The following is an 8,058-nucleotide window of genomic DNA, read 5'->3' as shown; positions in this document are numbered from 1 at the left end:
TAACTACATTAAGCAATGATCTAAAATAATGCATTTGAAACTTGTATGAACCTTTCAAATATCATGCATGGACAAGCACAACCTCACAAATGAGGCTTAAATGATCAATGACATATAAGTGAGGTCTGGACTCCACAATGGCAATCTGGAACCCTTTCAACAAGGCTGCCTAATAATAGTACTCTGTGGATATCTTTGGTCACATATGATACACAACAGCTTTATCCAACTTTACCTATCTGCAATCGTTTCTTGAAGAGAATTTTTGATAAATCTGATTTCTAATGATTCTATGTATATTTTGTAAACAAAAGATCATATTTTTCCTCATACCTCCTCTGCCATAACTCAATTCACATTGTAGAAGAAACCTTATTTAAAAATGGATGAAATTATTCAGTCTCATGGCACAGTGGCAGAGCTTGTTAACTGGCTCCAATGAGATGGTTCACTCCTGGCCTTATGTGCTGTCTGTGAAGTTCGCACCTTATTTCTGTGACTGCATGGCTCTCCTTCAGGTGCTCAAGTTTTCTCCCACATCCCAACAACATGGGGCTGTCCCTGGACGTTGGTTAATTGGTCAAAGTTCATTGCTTCTAGAGGAGAGATTAGTAGTAGAATTAGTGAGGTGTTGATGGGAATGAAGAGTACCAAATGGGGTTAAAGGTAGTGGAAATGGAATATTGATGGTTGACTGAGAGTCAGAGGGGATGAGCTAAAGGGGGCTGTTTCTCTCCTCCATGTTACAAGGTGGTTATATTGAATAGACTAGCCAGAGCACCTCACAATGTAAAATGGAAGTTATATTTTCACCGGATTAGTCGTAATCAAATCAGATTGGTGAGGGGAGTAGATTTCCTTTCCAGACAGGTTAATAATCTGGTATTTCTAGAAATTGAAACTAAGAACAAATTCTTAAGTTTACATGTTTCTACTTGAACTCATTCCATGAATCAAATCAGTAATATAATTACTACAGTACCAAAATATAGTGCAATTTCTTTTTGTATTGTTCTTTATTTCCAGCATCTGTAGAATCTCTGGTGTTTATCTTTAACTCCTTAATAGTTCCTCATCTAATCAAAAATTAAAATTACAAGACTTGCACTACTCCCTATTCCGAGCTAACTTCCTTTACTCTTCCACGGAGAAAGGTTCTTCTGTTCCCACTATTGTTATTTGCTGGCTTTGTTAACTCTTTATTATAACTCTACATTCAATTGTTTACCACAATATTCCAGTAATGTCATGCTCTGCAGTTGTAAAGCGAGCTGGTTTTGCACACTGAAGTTACGACACATCAGGCCCCTGGTGCTTGGCAGCAGCTGATGGCAATGGCTGTCAACATCCCCTTTTGTACAAAACTTTCAACCAAAACCCAACATCTGCTCCAATTGTAAATAATACAACTTACTTTTTACACAACATTTAGCAAACACAGAATCAATTACACATTATCAAACAGTAATATTTTCTCTATTTAGAATTTAAGATCACTAGTCCTGGCTATATAGGACTGCTAATCTACTCCTTAGAAATGGGAACCTAATTAGATATTAAATGATTATTTATAGTGCTGAAAGTTTAGCTTGAATAAAGCAACAGACAGAATATCTCATAATACTAATTCAATCTGAGGTACAGATGACTGAATCGGTACTCCAGTAGAAATGTATTCTATCATGCATTACCAAACCATGTGAAACTAGAGCAAGCTTTTGCATCTGGTTTAAAATAATTCAATGAAAGGCTGGCACACTGGCATTTAGACAGACCTCCTGCATGTCCCGAAGATCCGGTGGGCACTTAGCCATAATTACCTAACAATGTTTCTCCTCCACTCTTTCAGCTGTAGCGTACGCAATACAATTTCTTCAGACAAACTAATGGGGAAGTTGTACATTCTGAACAAAAGCTTCAATTGTACTGTCCAAACAAGTGGGGTTTTATTCTCTTTGTTTAGATCTGCGACAAAATGCCTTGCAACACCTTTTCAATAGCAGTAGCCTCATCATGTAATACCCGTAAATGGCCTCACAGTGCGAGTTGAACATTTTGAATTGATGACAAAAAAAAGGAGAAATAGCAACTTAGGTACAGCCAAAGAGAAGTTCTGTGCCTTGGGCTAAACATTCCACTGACACAGCATAAGCGCTCTCACCATCAAAAATACAAACACACCACATCAAACATGAAAAACCACATCTCTATCCCAAGAACAGGCTCAGAGTTTCATATGTTCAGATGTAAGTATGCAAAAGCAATGATGTTATTCTGTGATCCCTGACCTATTGGGGGGTAAACCATTAATAGGTAGGTGAATATGAAACAACAGGATAGAAGTGACTGTATGATTCTGTTTTAAACAGTAGCCAAGCAGATAAAAAGAGAGGCTGCCTGGAATCTCATTTGCATGCGCATAGTGATAAGACTTGAAAACTGTTGCTCCGTCATGCTGCGGGAAGCACCCATATACTGTTAGCCAATCTAAAGTGGGTGAGCAAGTTGCAAAATTGTAAGGAGCAAACTTGGCATGAAGAGAAAAAGCATGAAAACATTATATTAAACAGAATAAAAACAGTCATTTTTAAGCAAAAGTGATTCTTATATCCAAATGGACAAGAATGTGCTACTGATACGTTTGCACATCTACAACCAGTGTGGAGCTGAAATAGAAACTGAAAGGTGAACAGAGACGTTAGTGACATTTGAAAATTCTGTTGCTAGTGGAGATGCTTCTACACATCCGAACTGAAGCCTGCAAAAAAGAAAACATTCTTTCACATTAGTCAAGGGCCAAGGTTAAAGTTTTGACCACTAATCCTGCAGACAGCAGCTACCGAGTTTTACCATCCCAAAGGCTTAAACCAGTCACCCATAAATTATATGGTCATTTTAATCTGTGAGCTTCAGTTAATCCATAGTTCTGTAGCTGATTCCTCTTATTACGCTCATCTATGACTACTATGCTGCCGGCCAGCACAGTATCGTAACGGTTAGCACAAAATTTTACAGCACCACTGAACAGTGTTCAATTCCTACTGCTGTCTTTAAGGAGTTTGCAGGTCCCCCCCCCACCCCCAACCACACTGGTTTTCTCTGGGTGCTCTAGGCCCCTCCCACATTCTGACAGCATACAAGTTAAGGTTAGTAAATTGTGACCATGCTACCTCGATGACCCTTGCCCCCAGCACATCCTCGGGTTGTGTTGGTCATTGACACAAATGACACATTTCACTGTATGTTTTGATGCACATATGAGAAATAAAGCTAATCTCTACCATTAATCCTCTTTGCCATACCCCATTTTCCCAGTATCAACCGGCTTCAAGATCAAGACCTTAATAAGCAAATATATCCAATTTTCTCTCAGAAATTCCTTCTAACATGTGCATACTTCACATTCTCCACTTTATCAATTCCAGGTTATTCCTGTCTCATTCCTAACACTCAACCAGCCTGAAAATACTATTCTTTGGAACTTCATTCTAAAGTTAATTTTTCTTGCTTCTGTTTGTTATTCACACCTTCTACCCAGTAATTTTGCAGCTAGATGGTAATGTTGCAGCTATATAGGACCCTGGTCAGACCCCACTTGGAGTATTGTGCTCAGTTCTGATTGCCTCACTATAGGAAGGATGTGGAAACCATAGAAAGGGTGCAGAGGAGATTTACAAGGATGTTGCCTGGGGTTGAGGAGCATGCCTTATGAGAACAGGTTGAGTGAACTTGGCCTTTTCTCCTTGGAGCGAAGGAGGATGAGAGGTCACCTGATAGAGGTGTATTAGATGATGTGAGGCATTGATTGTGTGGATAGTCAGAGACTTTTTCCCAGGGCTGAAATGGTTGCCACAAGAGGACCCAGGTTTAAGGTGCTGGGGAGTAGGTACAAAGGAGATGTCAGGGGTAAGTTTTTTACTCAGAGAGTGGTGAGTGCATGGAATGGGCTGCTGGCAACGGTGATGGAGGTGGATACGATAGGGTCTTTTAAGAGGCTTTTAGATAGGTACATGGAGCACACTAAAATAGAGGCCTATGGATAAGCCTAGTAATTTCTAAGGTAGGGACATGTTCGGCATAATTTTGTGGACTGAAGGGCCTGTATTGTGCTGTAGGTTTTCTACGTTTCTATGTTTTTAATTGTTATCCTTCTGGGAAAACACGTTACAAAATCCTCCTACATGGGATGTAATGCAGTAACATTAAATCATCAATAGTTTAACATAATATTCCAGTAACATGATATTGTGCAGTAAAGCAAGCTGTGTTTGCACACTGAAGTTGCTACACAGTAGGACTTTGGAGCTTGGAGACAGTTGATGGCAAGTGCTATCAACATTCCGTTTTACACCACAGGGCTCATGGTGGGACCAATGTCCTGTCAAGTTAAATAACAAGGATTGTAGATGAGACTTTTAATAAACAATAGCGTGGAAAGTTCTGCTGAGAGGCAGCTACAGAACTGGTGTGATCGTTGTCATTTTAGAAAACACCATATATTCCACAATAATTAACACAGGCTGTTGGAGAGAAGTCTAACTTCTATACTTAAGAGAAAAGGAAGACGGAAGATGGGGAACTACAGACTAATTAACCAACATCAGTCGTAGGGAAGATGCTGGAAATCATTATTAAGGAAAAGGTAATGTGACTTCAAAATAATAGGTTTGGACAAAGACGAAGACAAGAAAATTTGCAGTTGCTGGAAATCCAAGCAACACACATGAAATGCTGGAAGAACTCAGCAGGCCAGGCAATGTTTATGGAAAAAAGTACAGTTGATGTTTCAGGCCAAGACCCGTCAGCAGGAATGGGAAAAAAAAGATGTTCAAGCAAAAATGTGTGGTGGGGGGGGAAGGGAGGAAGGAGGACAATGTAGTAGGTGAAAGGTGAAACTGGGATGAAGGGAGGGGTCAAGTGAAGAGCTGTGCTGATAGGTGAAAGAGATAAAGGGCTGTAGAAGGGGGAACCTGATAGGAGAGAGTAGGAGACCATTGAAGAAAGGGAAGGGGGAGGAGCATCAGAGGGAGGTGATGGGCAGGCAAGGAGATGAGGTGAGAGAGGTAAACGGGAATGGGAATAGTGAAAAGGGAAGGTAATTAGCAGAAGTTTGCAAAATTGATGTTCATGCCATCAGGTTGGAGGCTACCCAAACATAATGTAAGGTATTGCTCCTCCAACCTGAGTGTGGCCTCATTGTGGCAGTAGAGGAGGCCGTGGATTGACATGTCGGAATGGGAAGTAGAATTGATGTATTTGGAATCCAGATATTTTTCAGCATAGGAGTTGGTGGTATGAACTGGGGGTTGGGTAGCAGACAACAAACAAAACTAGGATTAAAAAAAAACATGAGAAAATCCCCCTCTCCCAGTTTCACCTATCACCTGCCACCTTGTATTTCTTCCTCCCCTCCCCCCCCCCACCTTCTTACTTGACTCACCCTTCCTCTCCTGTCCTGATCAAGGGTCTTGGCCTGAAACATCAACTGTTTACTCCTTTCAATAGATGCTGCCTCACCTGCTGAGTTGCTCCAGCAGTTTCTCTGTTAAAGAGGATTAAACAGATGATTATTGGGTTGGGATGCAATGACACAGAGATCTCTTCACAATCTATATCAATGATAGTGATTTGGCTGACAGGATTTGGAGTAGCCTCTCCAACTTCGGCGAGCATACAAAATCGGATGGCAATGTGGGTCGTAAGGAACAACACAGGCTTGAGAATATGTAGATAGGGTAAATAAATTGGCAAGGTCATTCAGATAAAAGACTTTTTAAAAAGCAGAACAGAGGTATAACAATTTTCTCAATAGTCAAAGGTTAAATGGCACTAGCGTTTAGAGGGACATAGGTATCCTTCTACACGAATCACTGAAATGTATTGTGCACTACTGCAAGCAATTAATGTCTATAGTATATTGGCCTTTAGTGAAAGAACATTTGAATACTTGAGATTATACTGGGTCCTGGAATATTGTGTTCAGATCAAGTGCCATAACTATGGAAGAATATGCTTGAAAGAGAGGGAATACAACAAAGGTTGAGCAAACTGACTCCAAGGATGGGAGTGGGGTTAATCCACTTGGAGAGATTAAGCTGACTGGTCCCATATTCTTTTGAGTTTAGATGAATCAGAGGTGACTGCATTGAAACATTGAAAATTCTTGACAGGGTTGATAATGCCTCCTTGGCAGGGGTGCCCAGGGCCAAGGATCTCAATCTCAAACTACAGGATTGGTTATTCATGTGGAGATGTGAAGAAATTTATTTATCCAGAAAGTAGCGAGTTGTTGAATTCTCTGCCCTTCAGTGCTGTGGAAACTCAGTCATTAAGTATACAAGACAAAAATTGATGGCTTTTTGGACGTTGTGGAATTCAAGGGATAGAAAGGTTAATCAGAACAATGGTGCTGAGATTTTAAAAAATTCAGCCCTTTTCCTGCATGTTCTGTCATAGATCTTTACAGGACCTCAGAACATCCTTGTGGTGAACTACATATACCTGTCTGGACACGCCCCTCTGCTGACTGCTCCTGTGGCTCCTCCCACAGACCCCTGTATAAAGGCAATTGGAGGCATTGCTCCTCCCTCAGTCTCCAGGATGTGGTATGGTGATCACTTGCTGCTGACTGCTCTCTTCCAGCGAATTAAAAGCCTGTATCTCGCCTCACGTCTCCGAGAGTTATTGATGGTGCATCAATCTTGTCAAACCATTTGCTCTTCGTGGGTAATTTTGATGCAAGTTAATGGGTTTTATATATTTGTGTTCTAGATTGTGCTCTAGATTGGGGATTCTAAGAATATTCTCAGTTTTCATTTAAAAAAAATACTCCCATTATCAATGCATTTTATAAAACAGAACATATGATGTAAGAGTGAATAAATTAAACTATACCACGTTGGTGAACAATTTTACCCTTACACGAGATATGGGATCCTATATCAGTCCATCTGCATTACTGATATCCATCTAAACCTTATTAATACAAATCAAATTGGCATTCCTAAATTCAAAATCTAAACTACACATTAAACCGCTTCCATTGTGAAAATTAGCCAAAGACCCATAGCCCAAAGATCTGAAATATACCATGAAAAATATCCCATGGCACTTTGAAGAGAAACAAAAACACATTATAACTGAAACAAGAAGGACAAGTAAAACCATGTTCATGACCTCAAAGAGGTTCCACAGAATGGCAGACAGTAGGTAGAGATACCTAGCAAAGAAACCCTTGATAACTGATACTACAGGTGTGGCTTTCACTAGTAAGGAGGTGTAGAGAGCCCAGAGTAAAATGGGCAGGAAGTCCAGGGTCCAGGTCATTCAAAAGGAGGAGATTATAGAACTAGCCAAGTCAATGCAATTATGTTAAGTTTTTTTATATTGGTGAAGCAGGAAAAAGACTCAGAAGGTAGGGAGGGAAGATGCAGTAAAAAGTGCTTTAGCAAAGTGCAAAGTTTATACAAAATGGGTGGTGAAATGCTAACCAGGGTGGCAAAACAACAGTTAAACCTGGAAGTAAAAAAACCCACACTTGAGATCAGATGAATTTAAGGGACAGAATCAGGGGTGAAAATAATCTGAATACCTGCAATGAAGAGTATGAATTTAGAGGCTCAGCTAACACTGAGAATGTGAACCATCTGGTTCAGCACAAGTTGTTTAAGTGGGGGACATTGCAGTGTCTCAGACTTGTGCAGGGACTAAAGATGATGGGCACCATTCTCCCCGTACTTCAGTGGACTGAGTGGTAATGCAAATACTCCCACTTAAATGTCTTGGGCTGAACCAGATGGTTCACATTCTCAATGGTAGCTGAGGTAATAAAAATGGAATGGAGAGAGTATAGCTGTTCACATACCTAGCCAAATGGAAGGGCGAAGCCCAGGTGTTTTCTGTTTTCAAGTGTAGTTATAGCTGGTATTTGGGAGGTATTGCCCAGCAGCTGAATATTAAGGATTAAAAGCTACAAGGATCATACATACAAGGAATTGGTCAGTGATGACAGTGATTGTAATTGAGGTCATGTGCATTGAGGTAGCAACACTGAGGTAA

Source organism: Hypanus sabinus, chromosome 2 (assembly GCF_030144855.1).
Source record: "Hypanus sabinus isolate sHypSab1 chromosome 2, sHypSab1.hap1, whole genome shotgun sequence".
NCBI classification, from domain to species: Eukaryota; Metazoa; Chordata; class Chondrichthyes; order Myliobatiformes; family Dasyatidae; genus Hypanus; species Hypanus sabinus.
Note: the sequence above shows the minus strand (reverse complement) of the source record.